Source organism: Conger conger, chromosome 8, assembly GCF_963514075.1.
Source record: "Conger conger chromosome 8, fConCon1.1, whole genome shotgun sequence".
Classification (NCBI taxonomy): Eukaryota; Metazoa; Chordata; class Actinopteri; order Anguilliformes; family Congridae; genus Conger; species Conger conger.
The window spans coordinates 3,028,258-3,048,314 of NC_083767.1; the positions used below are offsets into that span (position 1 = coordinate 3,028,258).

Genomic DNA, 20,057 nt, shown 5'->3' on the forward strand with positions numbered 1-20,057 from the left:
CCCTGCGGAGCGGAGGGGTGACGTCCATTCGGCTTCATCGGGGAGGATGAGGAGAGACTGCCGCGGGGAGCGTGGGACAGGGATGCGTTCTTTAAGACGTTCTCCTCAGTCGCTGACGGGGAGGGGGGTAACCCCACAGGGCTGAATAACCCCCCCCCAGCCCGCCCCCCCGCCAGCCTCGAACCACTCTGACATCACCGCCGCTCTTAGCCTGGGAAGTCTGGTGTTCGGGGCGGTGGGTAGTCTCCGGGTCATTAAGGAGAGGCTTGAAAAGACTGTCACCAGGAAGGGAGATAAGCTGGCGAGCCGGGGTAATAAGAGCAGAAGAAAGCCTCCTCTGTGGAGACCTGGGGATTAGAGCACGGCTCTAAAGGGAGAAAGTCAATGGGTCCGCCCCAAAAATATGAGCCACAGGCTGAATGGTGGAGCCCCATCAGCATTCTGGGGCACTTTCTCTCCCCCACAGGGCCGGGAGGGGAGGGCAGCCATTTTGTGATGTGGTCCTGGGGATTTACGTCGCCTCCAAACACATCTCAGAAATGGCTTATGGGTTTTTTTATTGTTCCCTAACAGTTTTTCACCGGACCTGGGTCAAATACGTAATGGTTTTGAATTCAAATACTTTTCTACGCTTTACTGAACTTGCCTGTTGTATTGGAATCTATGAAATACCCTCAAAGTGTAAACCCTGCCTTCTGGTCCTCTTGGTTGGCTCAATTGCACTAGGCAACATCAACTGAGCACAGAAAAGTATCTGAATCCAAAACTATTACATATTTGACCCTGGTCTGTTGTCCGCAAAGGGCATCTCGCAGTGAATGATCAGGGAATGAGCTGGTTCCACCATCGTTCGCTTTTGCCTGGGGGTGGCTGACTCATGAGTGAGCTGGAGAGGTATTGTGTAGCTGGTGCATAAGAGATGTGATCCTACTGCTACAGTCTGTCCGTTCCAGCCATCTCTATTACACAGCTGGTGTGTACATGCACCAGTGTTTGTGTGTGTGTCTGTGTGTGTTTGCACATGCGTGCATGGATGTGTATGTGCGCATGTGTGCATGCTCGTACGTGTGTGTATATGTGTGTGTGTGTGTGTGTAAGGAGGTAAAAGCTACTACGATAGGAGGCTAGGCAAGACAGGGCGCCTTCCTGTAGGTTGTTTCAGATAAGATCTGACTGATGTTGAGCCTTTGTGTCCTAGGCCTGTTTTTCTACGCTAGGCTGTCCTGGAGGGCACAGCTCTCTCCTGCCTCCAGTGAACACACAGCCCTGTAACGCAGTCTGCAGTTTAAACACACATCGCAATTTAGATACTGTAAACTCTGACACAACTCTGTAAACTCCCTAAGGTCTGAAAATGAACGTCTGGGTCAGATTACATTATGTATCCAATGGGAGTGACAGGAGTGTTCTGTTTTCGTTTTGGATTTCATTTCCTTATTCTAGTCATAATTTTTGTGTTCTGAATGCACTGTTTGCGGTAGATGTTTTATGCGCGATGGGTAAATTATGGGCCTGCACTGACCGAATGGCCTGTTCTCGTAATCGTGCTTTCTTATGTTCTTGTTATTCTAAGAACCTCTATAAATTGTAATAGATTGTACACAGTAAATCAGAGTAGTATTTAGGAAGGGGATTTCAAACTCCCGCAGTGTCTGCTGGTTTCTGAGGTTACCTTTTGATATGCAGCCAATCTCGGCCCTGGAAAGGAGGCGTGTGACCTATTTAGCCAATCAGGGACTGGGATGAATCACGTAAGTGCTGAAACACACCCAGAGTGCTCCAGGCTGCAGTTTGACTCCACTGATCTCCCACCTCGCCGGATACCTGCCGATCGTCCTCCATTTCCCTCCCGTGGCGTCATGCTAACTCGCGGTTACATCAGCATTTCAGACATACCCATGTGATACGCACATGTGCGCTTCAAGAGACGTTTTCTCCATGTCCAGGATTGGTTCCCAGGACGGTAAGGATTGCAGAGGCTGTTGATGTGGGTAATTGGGCGGGCGGGCTGGGTGCAGGTGAGGGATGGAGCCGGTCTTTCGCTGGCTCGCTGCCCCTGGCTCCAGGCTCCTGCTCCACGGGGGACTGGAGAAACAGGAAGTCATCAAAACGACAACGCGGCAGGAACGCCTGCGGACATCAGTTGATTAATTGGCATCTGAGAGAGGCCTCATACAAAACCATGTGTTTCATTCGCAATAAAAGCCTCTCGCATCCAAAGTCCCGTCCAAACACCACTCCAATATTGTGTAAACCCTCTCATAATTAAATATAATCACATAATTAAAGTGTGGAGGGGCTTGGAAAGGGCCAGTTGTAAATATCCATTTGCACTGAAATATGGAAAAGATACGTCTTTGAAATAGATTTGTATAAATCATAAAACTTTGAACACAATATAATTGATGTGTAAATCATGAGAATAAAAAACAAAAGTAAGAATCGTTTTATTTACAACTTGGACAGATTCATTTTTCATGAACAGAATGTACAAGCAAAGGAAAAGGGGGGAAAAGTGGTTATAAAAATGTATATATTAGACATTCCGCATGTTCCCTTTAAAGCCAGACCCCTCGTGCAGTAAATCTTCCCACTGCTGACAGGACACAACATCACAACGGCCACTAATCTGATGGAAGGGACTCAGGAAATTGGATTTTTGTGGACACTAAACACAGAAAATAAAACTTTTTTCTTCTTCTAAAGAGGGGGGGGGGGTAGCAGATAAATAGTTGAGTAATTAAGTCCTTCAGTGAGCATGATCAGGATCAATTTCCCATCTGACCTGATCTGGTGTAGGCCGGCCTTTAACACACAGCACATTTTGGCGGTAATGCAAACCACCCACACTCACACACACTCACACACACACACTCACACACTCACACACAAACGCACAAACACACAGACACGCACACACAAACACGCACACACAGACACGCACACACACACACACCCCTCCAGCCTCTCCCCACCTCAGCGCAGAAATCCACTCTCTAAAAGAACTGACTAAACGGCTGCTTCTGAGCCAAAGCTCAAATTTCCTGCTTAAATTCACTGTTTAAAACCGCAGCCAAGCCACCTGTGGAAACCACGGTTACAGGTGGAACCAGACGTTCGTGCTCTGGGCATGAACACAGGAAGAGCAGAGATGCCCTAACGCCTGCAGAAAATGGTCAGATCAGAGATGGGCAACTCCAGTCCTGGAGGGCAGGGTTCTGCTGGCACCAGTCACCCTGTTCACCAGTTACCCTGTTCATCATCTACCCTGTTCACCAGTTACCCTGTTCACCAGTTACCCTGTTCATCAGGTACCCTGTTCACCAGTTACCCTGTTCATCAGCTACCCTGTTCATCAGGTACCCTGTTCACCAGTTACCCTGTTCATCAGCTACCCTGTTCATCAGTTACCCTGTTCACCAGTTACCCTGTTCATCAGGTACCCTGTTCACCAGTTACCCTGTTCATCATCTACCCTGTTCACCAGTTACCCTGTTCACCAGTTACCCTGTTCACCAGTTACCCTGTTCATCAGGTACCCTGTTCACCAGTTACCCTGTCCATCAGGTACCCTGTTCACCAGTTACCCTGTTCATCAGCTACCCTGTTCATCAGGTACCCTGTTCACCAGTTACCCTGTTCATCAGCTACCCTGTTCATCAGTTACCCTGTTCACCAGTTACCCTGTTCATCAGCTACCCTGTTCACCAGTTACCCTGTTCATCAGCTACCCTGTTCATCAGTTACCCTGTTCACCAGTTACCCTGTTCATCAGGTACCCTGTTCACCAGTTACCCTGTTCATCAGGTACCCTGTTCACCAGTTACCCTGTTCATCAGGTTCCCTGTTCACCAGTTACCCTGGCTCATTCAGCTAATTAGCCATATGCATCATGACCGATTCACTCGTAAATTAGACTGCAATAAAATGCTACAAGAGAAGAACATTCATTTTCAGATTGGGCTAATTAAATAATTCAGACCAGAAAGCCAGAAACGGATACGGCCATCCTTGCCCGTCTCTGGGTGAGAGAGTCCTCTCTCTCTTTAATAATTGATTGGCGGGTAGCGTGTAGACACAGAGCCCTGTGACGCCCCTCTCGAACCCGTGACAAGCCTGGGTTCATCCGGTGCCATCCGGTGCCCATCATCGTGTCCCAGACACCCCTCGTTCCCCCAGCGGGGGACGGCGACCTTGGCCGACCCCTGCCGAAATCTCTCCCACCAGCCAGACGGAGGGTTCTGGAACCCAGGCGTGTACGATCACCCCGTCTGTGCAGGGGCAGTGTGACAGGGCTCTGAGGGGGCTCTGAGAGGACTGGAGTCTCTGTAGACCGTGTTTTAAACAAGGGTGAGAGGAAAAGTGTGTGTGTGTGTGTGTGTGTGTGTGTGTGTGTGTGTGTGTGTGTGTGCAGTATACTGTATGTGGGGGTGTGTGTGTGGGTATGTGTGTATCAGTGGTGTGTGTATGTATCTGTAGTGTGTGTGTATGTATCTGTAGTGTGTGTGTGTGTGTATACACAGTATACTGTATGTGTGGGTGTGTGTGTATATATATCTGTGGTGTGCGTGTGGGTATGTGTGTATCTGTAGTGTGGGGGTGTGTGTGTGTGTGTGGGTATGTGTGTGTATCAGTGGTGTGTATCTGTGGTGTGTGTGTGTGTATCAGTGGTGTGTATCAGTGGTGTGTGTGTGTATCAGTGGTGTGTATCTGTGGTGTGTGTGTGTATCAGTGGTGTGTATCAGTGGTGTGTGTGTGTGTATCAGTGGTGTGTATCTGTGGTGTGTGTGTGTATCAGTGGTGTGTATCAGTGGTGTGTGTGTGTATCAGTGGTGTGTGTGTGTATCAGTGGTGTGTATCAGTGGTGTGTGTGTGTATCAGTGGTGTGTATCTGTGGTGTATGTGTGTATCAGTGGTGTGTGTGTGTATCTGTGGTGTGTGTGTGTATCAGTGGTGTGTATCAGTGGTGTGTGTGTGTATCAGTGGTGTGTGTATGTGTATCAGTGGTGTGTGTGAATCAGTGGTGTGTATCTGTGGTGTGTGTGTGTGTATCTGTGGTGTGTGTGTGTGTATCAGTGGTGTGTGTGTGTGTATTAGTGGTGTGTGTGTGTATCAGTGGTGTGTGTGTGTATCTGTGGTGTGTGTGTGTATCAGTGGTGTGTGTGTGTATCAGTGGTGTGTGTCATTGTACAAAAACAGACAAAGAAAGTGTCACCCATCACTGCGGCTTATGGAAATGGCCTTCCTGGACCTCCTGGGCAGTTTGGAGACTTCCTGTGAGCTTGGCGGGAGTCTTTGTGTCTTTGTGTTTTTGTTCAGCAGAGGAACGTCTGCTTCCTGTCTCTATATAAACTGTCTCTGGTTCATCTTCACTCTTTTACCCAAAACGTCCCACACGTATTGGAAACATGTCTTCCGCCGTCTCAATCTGACTGGTCACATCCGGCGGGCTGTGTAATCGAGCAAAATAGCCTTTGCTTTCGTCAGTGCTTTCGTGTGTGCCTAGCTGTCGCGTTCAGCTGGGCTGCTAATCCCTGGCTATGTGACTGTCCCTTCTGTTCAGTGACGTGTCCAGCAGTCTCTAACTGAAATCTGGTCCTGCCAGTGCCAGCTGTTGCCAGGAGACGCTGTGTAGCGATGATGTCACAATGGCATTGACCATTTCAGGCCTTTCAGGGGAGTTTCTGTGAGATTTTAAAAATTTAAAATGAGGTCCCCTGTCTGTATCAGATTTGGGAAGTGTGTTATCACACACCTTTCTCCTTGTGTGAGGCTAACAGTGCCCTATAATATTTAATGCTGTTGGTCCTCACCTCTTCTACTCTAAATTACTCCCTACCAATATTCGAGTTATTGGCCATTTATTATGAATGTGTATTATTTATTGTTATTCGACTTCTAGAAGAGGCTCAAGTTCTGCTTGAGTTGACAGTTCAGAAACAAAATACAGATAATATTAATGCAAACAAGACTCACCCTGCCACTTTGATTACCAAATTATTATCGATAATGAATAAATAATTAGCAAGTGCAAACGAGAAAGTGAACTGCCATTCTTCACAGCCCATCAGCCACTTGCTCAAAGCGGTCGACGCCTCTCTTCTGGACAAACGATTATTTTGGAAACGCCTGTTGGTGGGGTGTTTTTTTGGAGCCAAAGCAAAAGCAATCATCTATAACACTCTGTTGTCATATCATATGACATTAATCATACTGTCTATCTCTCCGAGGCAAATCTGCTGCAATATCGTATGATATCAATCATGTGGCAGACTTTTCTCTTGCGTCTCTTGGTCTTGGGGCAGACTCAAGTTCACAGGGCAGTTTCAACAACGGCTGATGACTCAGAACTAATAAAAAGCTAAGATCTTGGTTTTTGTGGTCAAAAATAGTTTGGAAAGAAAAACTGATATAGCGTGTATACACTAAATGATAATGTTTGATCTTTAAGATTTAACACTTATTTTCCCCCTCATTTACTATTCTACTTTTTTGGAAACTGCCAACAGATGGCTGAAATATTTTTCAAAAAGCTTGTCCACTGGACAATACACAGTTTATTCCAAAAGCAACAGGAACATTTTTGTCATGAAACGCGTCTCATCTGTTGTGAATTTCTTTGAAAGAACGTTAAGCTTCGCAGACCTGAAATGGCAGCTCAGCTGCGCTGGAGAATAATAGAAACAATACATTTTATTTACTTTTATTTCAGCGGATTTAAATTGTGCACATGTGTTGCGAGCAGAGAGATAATGCCATCACACAGTCCGTGCAGACTGGCTGTCTGCACCTCACAGAGATGACACCGCTCGACCCGGTGAGACGGCACGGCTTGACCCGGTATCACGAGGTGACTTCCCCTAGGGCAGGGGTCGGCAACCCTGGTCCTGGAGAGCCGCAGGGGGTGCTGGGGTCCCCTGTCCTGGTCCTGGAGAACCGCAGGGTGTGCTGGGGTCCTCACTCCTGGTCCTGGAGAGCCGCAGGGTGTGCTGGGGTCCTCACTCCTGGTCCTGGAGAGCCGCAGGGTGTGCTGGGGTCCTCACTCCGGGTCCTGGAGAGGCGCAGGGTGTGCTGGGGCCCTCACTCCTTGTCCTGGAGAGCCGCAGGGTGTGCTGGGGTCCTCACTCCTGGTCCTGGAGAGCCGCAGGGTGTGCTGGGGTCCCCTGTCCTGGTCCTGGAGAGCCGCAGGGTGTGCTGGGGTCCCCTGTCCTGGTCCTGGAGAGCCGCAGGGTGTGCTGGGGTCCTCACTCCTGGTCCTGGAGAGCCGCAGGGTGTGCTGGGGTCCTCACTCCTGGTCCTGGAGAGCCGCAGGGTGTGCTGGGGTCCCCTGTCCTGGTCCTGGAGAGCCGCAGGGTGTGCTGGGGTCCCCTGTCCTGGTCCTGGAGAGCCGCAGGGTGTGCTGGGGTCCCCTGTCCTGGTCCTGGAGAGCCGCAGGGTGTGCTGGCTTTCGTCTCCACCTTAAAATAAGCAACCGATTCAGACCCAAGAAACCAGGTGAGGTGAGTTAACTGTGTAATGAACTGCTTTCATTGATCAATTAATGCCAAGTAACAACAAAAGCCAGCACACCCTGCGGCTCTCCAGGACCAGGGTGTCTCAGGTACCTGGAGCATCCAGAGCATAATAAGCCTATGGCCTGCAACTGCTACTGATTCAAAGTTTGCGTACTAGACTGTGTAGTATTTGAACAATCTTATCTGAAACGTTTTGCGTGACCCCACAGAGTGACGGTATTCCCGCTACGGTCCTGCCAGGGTCACGGTTCCTGTGAGGGCTGCGATTCGCGGCGGAGTTGGGCTCTACGTCAGGGAACGCCCTGGGAGCACGTGAGGGATGGCGATGGCAGGAATGTATTCTGATCCACCAGCCCCCTGAAGGCCCGATCTATCGCCTCTCCCACGCCTGTGTCCCCTAACCCGGCTCCAGACCCTCTCCCACGCCTGTGTCCCCTAACCCGGCTCCAGACCCTCTCCCACGCCTGTGTCCCCTAACCCGGCTCCAGACCCTCTCCCACGCCTGTGTCCCCTAACCCGGCTCCAGACCCTCTCCCACGCCTGTGTCCCCTAACCCGGCTCCAGACCCTCTCCCACGCCTGTGTCCCCTAACCCGGCTCCAGACCCTCTCCCACGCCTGTGTCCCCTAACCCGGCTCCAGACCCTCTCCCACGCCTGTGTCCCCTAACCCGGCTCCAGACCCTCTCCCACGCCTGTGTCCCCTAACCCGGCTCCAGACCCTCTCCCACGCCTGTGTCCCCTAACCCGGCTCCAGACCCTCTCCCACGCCTGTGTCCCCTAACCCGGCTCCAGACCCTCTCCCACGCCTGTGTCCCCTAACCCGGCTCCAGACCCTCTCCCACGCCTGTGTCCCCTAACCCGGCTCCAGACCCTCTCCCACGCCTGTGTCCCCTAACCCGGCTCCAGACCCTCTCCCACGCCTGTGACCCTCTCCCACGCCTGTGTCCCCTAACCCGGCTCCAGACCCTCTCCCACGCCTGTGTCCCCTAACCCGGCTCCAGACCCTCTCCCACGCCTGTGTCCCCTAACCCGGCTCCAGACCCTCTCCCACGCCTGTGTCCCCTAACCCGGCTCCAGACCCTCTCCCACGCCTGTGACCCTCTCCCACGCCTGTGTCCCCTAACCCGGCTCCAGACCCTCTCCCACGCCTGTGTCCCCTAACCCGGCTCCAGACCCTCTCCCATGCCTGTGTCCTCTAACCCGGCTCCAGACCCTCTCCCACGCCTGTGTCCCCTAACCCGGCTCCAGACCCTCTCCTACGCCTGTGTCCCCTAACCCGGCTCCAGACCCTCTCCTACGCCCGTGTCCCCTAACCCGGCTCCAGACCCTCTCCCACGCCTGTGTCCCCTAACCCGGCTCCAGACCCTCTCCCACGCCTGTGTCCTCTAACCCGGCTCCAGACCCTCTCCCACGCCTGTGTCCCCTAACCCGGCTCCAGACCCTCTCCCACGCCTGTGTCCCCTAACCCGGCTCCAGACCCTCTCCCACGCCTGTTTCCTCTTCGGACCTTTGAACTGAGCTCACCATCAACAAGGGAAAGATCTATACTGATAGCTACAATATGTCGCTTCAGAAAACGTGTTTATTTATCATTAGTAATTTATCATTTATTTATCATTAGATAGTCATCCTAGCACACTGTGGAAATAACCAATGCCTCTGTATTTCCTTCTTGAGGGTTTGATGAATTTAAAGGCCTGCTCCCTCACCTGAATGCTGCAGTACTGATGGTCTCCACTAGGGATACGAAACAGCAGGGAGAATCGATCCTAGCATAATACCGGGACACTTGTTATTTCCGGCAAAAAATGTTTGTCCTTATATTTCCCTGTACCTTACAGATCTTACCTGGTTTTTCTAAATGATTGACACACACAGAATAACAAACCTGGTGACTGAAAAACCAAACGGATGGACAATGCTCCTGTGAATATTCCACTGAATATTTTCTTGTCGATGGCAGACAGTATCAGCTGACATCAGATATACACACTCCACTGAGCCATGCACTGCACAAAACCAGGCCAGATGGAATAGAAACGGCAAATAAACAAGTTTTACATCAACATGATCCTGTTTCTGCACATCTGAACCCCGCTAGGATGTGGTATTACATATCTATAGGATCAGATATCAAAGAAGATGTGCATTGATATCATCACAGCAGCTGAAACCATTCCGACTGTTTACACATGCGATGCACAATATTTGAAAACTTTTTTTTTTTTTTTTGGCTTCAACTAAATAAATTTCAGATATCTGCCTAGGCCACTCGATCAAACATCGTTCCAAATGCGGAGCAGACAGTTTGTGTCATCGTTTTGAACACACTGAAGGCCGACTATTTGGTATCAGTTTTATCCGGTTTTATACCAGGTGTCCGTGTGTTCCGAGGGTGGGTAGAGCTGAATATCCAATATAAGCTTATTTCAGTTTGTTTTCCCAAAATTAATGATGTGCCGAGTGTTTTAATCCGAGTGCAGTCTGGGAATTCTGTGCGGGCCTGTGAGCAGACACACCTGTTGTCCTGGCGGTATTCCGGTGTAAGATGAGATTCCCGCTGAGATTCCCCTCGACTGCCTGAGCTCCATTAAAGGCCATTATGAAGCAGGGCGGGGAGTCCTGCTGCTGGCCTGCTGAACTCTGGGAAACGCGGTCCAAAGCACTCGCTGGATTCCCTGCTATCTTGTTCTTTCTATTTTGGTTTACAAATAAGGGTGGGTCCTGTCCCACCAGGGGAGTGAGAGGATTAGCAGGCTCTCAGCCCCCCCCCCCTTATCGCACAGCTCCCACTTTCCAGGGTGCGCTCCAGGACTGCCGAGTGAAACACTCAGAGCTGAGTGCAGAGAGCTGAATCTGCAGTGAGCTGAGTCTGCAGTGAGCTGAGTCTGCAGTGAGCTGAGTCTGCAGTGAGCTGAGTCTGCAGAGAGCTGAGTCTGCAGTGAGCTGAGTCTGCAGTGAGCTGAGTCTGCAGTGAGCTGAGTCTGCAGTGAGCTGAGTCTGCAGAGAGCTGAGTCTGCAGTGAGCTGAGTCTGCAGTGAGCTGAGTCTGCAGTGAGCTGAGTCTGCAGTGAGCTGAGTCTGCAGTGAGCTCAGTCTGCAGTGAGCTGAGTCTGCAGAGAGCTGAGTCTGCAGTGAGCTGAGTCTGCAGTGAGCTGAGTCTGCAGTGAGCCCAGTCTGCAGTGAGCTCAGTCTGCAGTGAGTCCCAGACCATTCTTACTTTCTATTCCACTTTGCTTCAAATGTTTGGCCACTCGCTCGTGCACTCACTGAAGTGCTTGAGTAAACCTGACTGGGTCTGTTAATGATGTCAAACATGAGCCACGTTTGAACTGATGCCTCTTATGATCTCAAATCAACAGTGCATCAATAGTGATAGTGCATTTCACAAACGATTGTCGATCGTCTGTCTGCTCTACCTGTGTAAGGGGGTCTGCTCTACCTGTGTAAGGGGGTCTGCTCTACCTGTGTAAGGGGGTCTGCTCTACCTGTGTAAGGAGGTCTGCTCTCCCTGTGTAAGGGGGTCTGCTCTCCCTGTGTAAGGAGGTCTGCTCTACCTGTGTAAGGGGGTCTGCTCTCCCTGTGTAAGGGGGTCTGCTCTACCTGTGTAAGGAGGTCTGCTCTACCTGTGTAAGGGGGTCTGCTCTCCCTGTGTAAGGGGGTCTGCTCTACCTGTGTAAGGAGGTCTGCTCTACCTGTGTAAGGAGGTCTGCTCTACCTGTGTAAGGAGGTCTGCTCTACCTGTGTAAGGAGGTCTGCTCTCCCTGTGTAAGGGGGTCTGCTCTACCTGTGTAAGGAGGTCTGCTCTACCTGTGTAAGGAGGTCTGCTCTCCCTGTGTAAGGGGGTCTGCTTTCAGAACCTGAGGGAGGACCCTGGGCCATGGGACAGAGGGCTGGGAATCCAAACTGGAGAACAATGGAGAAATCTTTCCAAATATTAATTTAATTATGCATACATTTCTTTTTTTTTTAACTGCGTTTCTGATTTTGCAATGCTCAAAGCATCTTCTGAAATCCTTCCAGATACTTGTCCATGCATATTGGCCGATATGGTGGATTCAGACTCAGGCATTACTATATTAATGTTGGAACCTAAAAAAAATATATGACAGCAGTGATTACAGGGCGTAAAATGCCAGTCCGCTGAATGAAAACGCCCGTGTTGAACATGCACCTGTAATTACGCACAAAGGCTTTAGACTGATTGGCCCACAGCCTGTCGACCTCTCTGCCTTCAGGACGGCTGGACAAAGCCCCCCTCCATGACCCCCCGGTGACCTCTCCAAACGCATGATGGGACAGGAATCACCTGGGCAGGAACGGCAGGTAACGCAAGGCCCCCTTCACCTCCTTATCACGGCTCTGCAAACGCCGTCTAGATTGCGCTCGATCGATCGGTATCATTGATGATATTATTATTTTATTACATTTGGAACCATGTAACTGTAAAGCTATTCGTGGTTCTTCATTGTGATGTAAAGTGTTGTTCTTGTAGCGAGAGCCGTGTAGTTTCAATGACACATAATTAAGTGGGAGAGGGCTGGTTCCCGCTCTCAGGTGTGCTCGTGATGAAAGGGGGATGAAGAGAGGGAGAATGAGAGGCGCTGTGTGTGCGCCTCCAGGCTGCTCACCGCTAAGTGGACTCCTCTGGTTTTGTGCTCATTCAGAGTGGTTTTATGGGGCTTCTTTGGGGCTTTTTATGTAGAAAAGTGCACATTGTCCTCCAGTCATGAATGGGGTCTGTATCTGCTGACTGTCTGTCCTTTACTTTGCAATTAAAAGCAAGTGAGCCAGATGAAAGGGAAATGCTAATGGGAGCCGTGCTATAATCATTCCAGTGCATTAGGAATGCTAGCGATGTTAGCGGCCTCGGGGCTAGGCTGATGTATATTCATGTAAACGTCCTGAGCTGGAATTAATGAGAGCATTTTTGGAAATGTTTGTTCCTGAACCATTTCTCTCCGCCCCCCCCCCCCCCTTTTCTCCTGCTTAGGGACACGACCAGCTGAATGCTAAATCAGATCTAGTTCCTGAAGCCTCTGCTATCGATTTGGGAGATTACACAAGCATTCAATTTCCTCCGAAGTGAGATGTCAACCAAGGTTCTGTATCGGTTGACTCTGGCACATTGTAACCTGGGGGTCATCGACTCTGCCCTTTCAGTCCAGGGGCCTGTAGTCCTGTGGCTAAGGTACATGACTGGGACCCAGAAGGTTGGTGGTTCAAGCCCCGGTGTAGCCACGATAAGATCCGCACAGCATAGAGCCCTTGAACATTGCCCCCACCTGCTTAGTCTAATCAACTGTAAGTCGCTTTGGATAAAAAGTGTCAGCTAAGTATTCCATTATAAATCCAGCCCTGGCATTTTTATCCTGGGTGAAGAGTGCTACTGATTGGGTCTTCACACCTGACTCCCAGCTGAAGGGAGGGTGAACACACCTGACTCCCAGGTAAAGGGAGGGTGAACACACCTGACTCCCAGGTAAAGGGAGGGTGAACACACCTGACTCCCAGGTAAAGGGAGGGTGAACACACCTGACTCCCAGGTACAGGGAGGGTGGTCACACCTGACTCCCAGGTAAAGGGAGGGTGAACACACCTGACTCCCAGGTAAAGGGAGGGTGTAAAAGCAGCAGGTCTGGTCCCTGGAGGACCGTGAGGGGCTGACCCTGCTGGACTCCATGCTGAGGGGAGCCCTCTCTTCCTGGGCAGAGTGTGCAGCGGAGTGCCTCACTGTCATAATCCATGCGGTTTCATTTTAGAAGATTCAAAGGCTTTTATTCCCCCAGTGGGTACATGTGCCATATTAAGACGTCCACAAGTATTAGACTCTAATTCGGTGTGATGTTCCTCTGCTGTCACAGCCCAGCAGCCGGGCTGAAGGAACAGACTGCTTTTAGCATCGATGGTGACCCTATTACACTCGTTTACACACATGCTTTCATCTATTTTCTTCAGAGAGCAGAGCTGGGCCAGATACACAATTGTTTTACATTCAAATACTTTTCTACACTTTACCGAGATTATCTGGTGCATTGGAACCAATGAAATACTCTCACAAACGTCTTCTGGTACTTCTGGTTAGCTCAATTGCACCAGGCAAGATGAATCGAGCACAGAAAAGTATTTCAATGCTAAAACATTATGTATTTGACCCAGGACTGTATGATCTGCAGTTTAAGAGAACCCAGTTTAAAGTGTTTAATTGCACGTTTACCTCACTTGGATTCTTGGGTCTAAAGTGTTGCTCTACAGTGTATTCTTCCATTCTCCTCCATCTCAGAACAAGGCCCTATAAATCACCTGGACTTCTAGGTATCCAGATGTATCTAGACCCAGATAGCGAGGTGACGACCCAGCTATATTTGGTTGAAAATTGCAAGGTTTCCAATCGAGTAGGACATACGCAAGCTATATCCAGGTGAAACCTGAGGTAAATTGGTCTGTTTTATATCAAAACGTCTCACAGATTTCCACCCCGACAGATGTCTAGAGCTTTTCCTCACGGGAAAATGGCAGTTATATCACACAGCAGCATTCCCGGTACATGGTCAGTGTGGGTCAGGGGCGAAGGTGTGCTGACAGGTAACCGGTACAGCCTGTGAGCTCTGAGTGTAGGCCTCATTCAGATCCACTGACCCACTCGAATCGACCCCTCTAACTACACTTGGGTCCCTGCTGGCAGAGCTTTCCCAGCTAACTACATTACATTACATTACATTACACTACATTACATTACATTACATTACACTACATTACACTACATTACATTACACTACATTACATTAATGGCATTTACATTTTTTTCATTTACAATTTTGTCATTTAGCAGACGCTTTTAATCCAAAGACAAGAGGGATAGGGATATCAGAAAGGGGGAAAATCAGGAGGGAGGACTAAGGTAGAGTTTGAAAAGGTGTGTTTTTAGTCTGCGTCGAAATAGGGGGAGGGATTCTGCTGTCCTGACAGTGGTAGACAAGTCATTCCACCACTGAGGAACCAGAGCAGAAAACAGGCGTGAACGTGCAGCTCGACCGCCAGGTACTCGTAGAGAGGGAACCATAAGGCGACCAGAGCTGGCAGACCGGATTTGTCTAGCTGGGGAGTAGGGAGTGATTAAGGATTGTATGTAAGGTGGGGGAGTCCTCTTAGCAGCCTGAAATGCCAACACTAGGGCCTTGAATCGGATGCGTTCGGCAATAGGAAGCCAGTGGAGGCCAATGAGGAGTGGAGTGACATGAGCCGACCTGGGCTGACTGGTTCAGAGAGGATCGAACCACCGACCTTGTGTGTCCCAATCATTTACCTTAACCACTACGCTACGGGCCAAACCAAACTGCACTTTGGTCCTGCTGGTATAGTTATCCCAGCTAACTGCACTTTGGTCCTGCTGGCAGGGTTATCCCAGCTAACTGCACTTTGTTCCCTGCTGGCAGGGTTATCCCAGCTAACTGCACTTTGGTCCTGCTGGCAGGGTTATCCCAGCTAACTGCACTTTGGTCCTGCTGGCAGGGTTATCCCAGCTAACTGCACTTTGGTCCTGCTGGCAGGGTTATCCCAGCTAACTGCACTTTGGTCCCTGCTGGCAGGGTTATCCCAGCTAACTGCACTTTGGTCCTGCTGGCAGGGTTATCCCAGCTAACTGCACTTTGGTTCCTGCTGGCAGGGTTATCCCAGCTAACTGCACTTTGGTCCTGCTGGCAGGGTTATCCCAGCTAACTGCACTTTGGTCCTGCTGGCAGGGTTATCCCAGCTAACTGCACTTTGGTCCTGCTGGCAGGGTTATCCCAGCTAACTGCACTTTGGTCCTGCTGGCAGGGTTATCCCAGCTAACTGCACTTTGGTCCTGCTGGTATAGTTTTCCCAGCTAAAATACGCCTCGGTTCCTGCTGGTATAGTTTTCCCAGCTAAACTACACCTCGGTTCCTGCTGGTATAGTTTTCCCAGCTAACTTTGCTTCGGTTCTCAGAACATTGACAGAACATAGGGAAAGTTATAGTACATGGTCCTAGCAGGGACATTTTGTCCAGTCTTTCAGATGGATGTCCTTTGAATGTTATTTAGGAACGTCCATATTTTGTTATTTAAGAACTTTGGTCCGTTCTGTTTTTCAACTTAAAGGGGAATTTGATTGCGGTCTTTCACATTCATTTCATCAACAGTGTTAAACAAATCTACTTTTTCAATGCTTTCCTCCAGAACATTAAAATGCATTTCCACGTCCTGAACGATGTTTTTGTGACAGAATGAAAACCATCAGGGTAAACTGTCAGTAGGTCTGTGTGCAAAACAATTGGAACAATAGAGTTTGTAACAAAAGATGCTCTATAACGATTGTGGAACATTCTTGCAACGTTAGCTAAATGAATGGGAATCCATCTGGAATGTTCTGGGAATGGTTTACGTTAGCAGGGAGGAAGGGGGGAAATGGGGGATTATGAATGCGCCCCATTTCGGGATCCCACCACAGTGGTCAAAATGTTTCATGGTTTCTCTTGTTTTCTTTTCCCAAAATATTCAAATCCCTTCCTGCCCTAAATGTCAAACATTATACACTCATATCCAAACGTCCAATAGTGTAATGGGGGCAGTCTGTAGCCTAGGGGCTAAGGTACCTGATGGGACCCGGAAGGTTGGTGGTTCAAGCCCCTGTGTTGAGCAAGGCCCCTAACCCCACAGTGCTCCAGGGGGATTGTCCCCTGTTTAGTTTAATCAACTGTAAGTCGCTTTGGATAAAAGCGTCGGCTAAATAACAAATTATCCTTATGTTAGGATGGCAATCATCAAACATTCAAATTCAAATGTAACGTGATTAAAAATACATGAGAAATGTAAAACGCCTGATGTACACGCATGTTGGATACTGGTGTGTAATCAGCAGAGTATGTGCTTTTTCCTTCAAACCATCCCAGTGCAGGACAGCGTGATCGATGCTCTCTCAGGTCTACAGTAACACAACCCTTCCTACCCTCTGACGTTTACATCAGAGCACTCATTAACACAGAGGTGTTGGGCAGTACGGTGGGGAGAAGGGCTCTACACAGTGGCAGGTAAGTCCACACCTGTAGGCACTCACACATTGATCAGACCACAGACCGACTCCTATAACGGCACAAGAACAGTGTTCAGCTGCCGGTCATGGCTGTACGGCAGCTCACGTAAATGATTGCAATAATTAAGTAATTAAAAGTGGAAAAGGCTTGACTCATGCCCAGACGCCAACACACACATGCACATGCACACACGCGCACACACACACACACACACACACACACACACACAAACATAAATAAACTTTGAGCAATGGGATTAATTAGCTACAAAGCCAGGCGGATGTGCCTTTGTAATGTTGGTTTTTGAGCTGAATTTTTGATACAAAAGTAATTTCCTGCAATCAATGGTCTAACCACAAAGCCATTTCTCCATTGTTAGGAGTTTATAAAAAGATATTAGCACCCCCCCTCCCCCCCCACCCCTTCCTTCGTTTTGGCGATCTACCATGACATCATGAATCAGGGCTGGGACAACACGCCGATGTGTGAGCGCTGTTTTGACAGCGTTTGAAAGGCGGCCCTCGAGCGCTGGCCATCTCCGGAGCGGTGGTTTATAAAGCCCCCCCCCCCAGCGAGCGGTGGGGGGGGAGGGGGGCTGGTGAAACCTCGCGCTGCGGAAGCTTCCGGGCGTAATCTCGAGCCACACGCCGCGGAGCAGGTGGACGAGGTGCGCTAATCCCTCGCCGTGAAAACGCACGTTCCTGACGGCAGGGCACTGTGACCGCCCTGGCCACAGCCCTGCGGCCTGAGGAGAGAGGGACGCCGCCGTCTTTAAATCTGCTCACTGTGCCTGTACTGTGTGACAGCAGTGTATCCCGTAAACTGTGTGTGTGTGTGTGTCTCTGCGTCTGTGTGTGTGAGAGTGTGTGTCTCTGCGTCTGTGTGTGTGAGTGTGTGTGTGTGTGTGTGTGTGTGTCACAGACAACCTAGGTGCTGAAAACATTCATCCTCAAGGCCTAAATTATAGGTGTGCTTGTCTGTGCCTGTGTGTGTGCATTGGGTACACACACCCATAAGAGTGTGTGCATATGGGTGTGTGTGTGTGTGTGTGTGTCCATATGTGTGTCAGTCCTGGGTCAAATGCATAACTGTCTTGGATTCAAATACTTTTCTGTGCTCGTGTGCTCTTGCCTGGGGCAACAGAGCCAACCACCTTTTGAACATTTTTCATGGGCTCAGTGCAGCGTAGAAAAGTATTTGAATCCAAAACAATTACGTATTTGGCCCAGTTTTGTGTGTGATGTGCTCATATTATAATGTGAGATTTGTGGGCCTTGAAATGTCAGGGAAAAGAACAAATCCACTCCTGTCCAGTGTTTATGGCCCAGAAACGTCCGACCAATCAAACCGGGTCGTTCAGTAACCCCAGGACAGGGGAGAGGGGACAGGGGGCTGCACTGTCTGTTGAGTTTTATGCATTTCTGCATCAGTGGTGCATTTAGGTGGTAGATTAAATAATTAATGGTTAAATCATTCACACAACCTGTTCTCCAGGTTTTAAACACAGGGACAGGGGTGTACTTCAATTTGAATTCTCAAACACCTCTACTGTTTCAACAGGACGCCTCTGCTAATGGCCCAGCTCTGCGGTATAGAGGCCATACTCTGCTAAATGATGTCAGACTATGTATGTAGAATGCAGAGTAACTACGGCGGAGAAACAATAGATTCCTTATGCAGCACAAACGAGGAGCGCAGAGACCATGGCTTCTATAATCTGCAGATCTATACAGCATCCAAGCACAGCCACACGGCCGTGACAACCTCCAGTTTAAACTCGCTGAACCTTGCCGGGACTGCGGCTGTTTGAACTCGGAGACTTTGCCCCTATTTGAGGATAAAGGAGGGGTGTTTGGGAAGTGGGAGGAGGAGGGGGGGTGTTTGAGGGGTGGGGGTGAGCAGTGAGGTATCTGCTTTCTGGTTGATAAATCAGGTGGCAGTTGAAAAACTGCCTGTTCTCCTGTCTGTCCCGTAGGAGGTTCTGACTTTAGGTATCGTGTTTTTGCTTGACCCCTCATAATCTGCCCTGTCTCTATGCTGTCTGCATTCACTGTGTCCCGAAACACAGCAGCATATCAATGGCTTATTTCAGCACATTTCATATTCTGTTTCAGCTACTTCTAATTTAAAATGTTCTTTCACATTCATGGATACATTGCGCATTTACAACCATCAAAATGTTTGCCACTGGCTAATGTGAACAATATCTTGGCTGATTTTTTTTTTTTTTTTTTAATTGCAATTTTTTCTTTAGATGACAATGTAGTTAATGATCAGCTTGTTGAAACTGTTGAAATTCCTCTGTGGTTTCCTCGTGCCTCTGGAAGCGAAGGTAAACACTCCAATTAGCGATGACAAGCTCCTGTCCTGCTGCTCCTCTGAGTGCAGGACGCCTGAGAAGAAAGACTTCTCTTTGGGGGAAAAAGGAAACAAATTAAATATGGCCCCTCTTTTCAAAGCATGTACCGAAAGTCATCCAAAATAAAGGAATAATACAGCCCTGTGTGTGCCACAACACGGCCTGGCTCAAACAAACAGGGTTACTCTCTCTTCAAGGCTGTCCCCCGCGTTTACAGACCATAATACTCAGGGGGCTATCGAACTATCGGCCGATTCGGTCAGAGAGCCACGGATAGGAGCCACTTCTGATGCAGACATTCCTCTGGAGAGGAGGGGCACAGCGTAAACGGCTGATGAGAACAGAGTGCCAGATTTTACTCAGAGAGCCAGTCCATCTTCCATATCTCACTTTATACAGGTGAGGAGAATAGAGTGGATCACAGATAGATCATAGATTCTGTATTATGAATGGTATATCATGTACAAGGGCTATATTGAGGGAGGATGAGGTTGTATTAATTGCTAATTAACCAAATTATTTGGAATCACCAGTTGCATTACATTTATCTATTCAATTTCAATCTCAATTTTATTTTATTTCTAGATCACTTTTTGCAGATTACTGTCACAAAGAGGCTTTACAGAGTAACAGAAGGGCAAACACACGCGCACAGACACACACACACACACACACACACACACACACACACACATACACACCCCTCTCTCTCTCTCTCTCTCTCTCTCTCTCTCTCTCACACACATTTACATTTACATTTTTGTCATTTGGCAGACACTTTTAATCCAAATCGATTTACAAGTGCATAGGGTCTTCCATAAATTAAAGCAACACATCCACATGCACACACACTCTCTTTCTCTCTCTCACACACACACATACACACACGCTATCTCTCTCTCTCTCTCTCTCTCTCACACACACACACACACACGCTATCTATCTCTCTCTCTCTCTCTCTCTCTCTCTCTCACACACACACACCCACACACACACCTGTCTCTGCAGTTGAAGCGGGTTTTCAGACAGAAGAACAGCAGTCTGTGAGTGTCACAGTCAGTGGATCAGAGAGAAATGACCTCCAGTGCGCTGATAAGGCGGAGACCGCCGGCACGTTCCCACAGTCCGAGGC

The 20,057-nt window shown here is 49.1% G+C and overlaps 1 long non-coding RNA gene across 2 annotated transcripts in view; it reads left to right on the forward strand.

The window, feature by feature from the left end:
• Window positions 1–12,675, forward strand: part of LOC133134664 (uncharacterized) — a 37,367-nt gene extending 24,692 nt beyond the window's left edge. The window contains exons 2-3 of one of the 2 annotated variants that reach the window (XR_009709328.1): window positions 11,752–11,839; window positions 12,507–12,675. This is a non-coding gene — a long non-coding RNA (uncharacterized LOC133134664). Of the gene's footprint in view, window positions 1–11,751; window positions 11,840–12,070; window positions 12,116–12,506 lie in introns of those variants that run through there. The other variant, XR_009709329.1, reaches the window with a different exon arrangement.
• The last annotated feature ends 7,382 nt before the right edge of the window (window positions 12,676–20,057 follow it).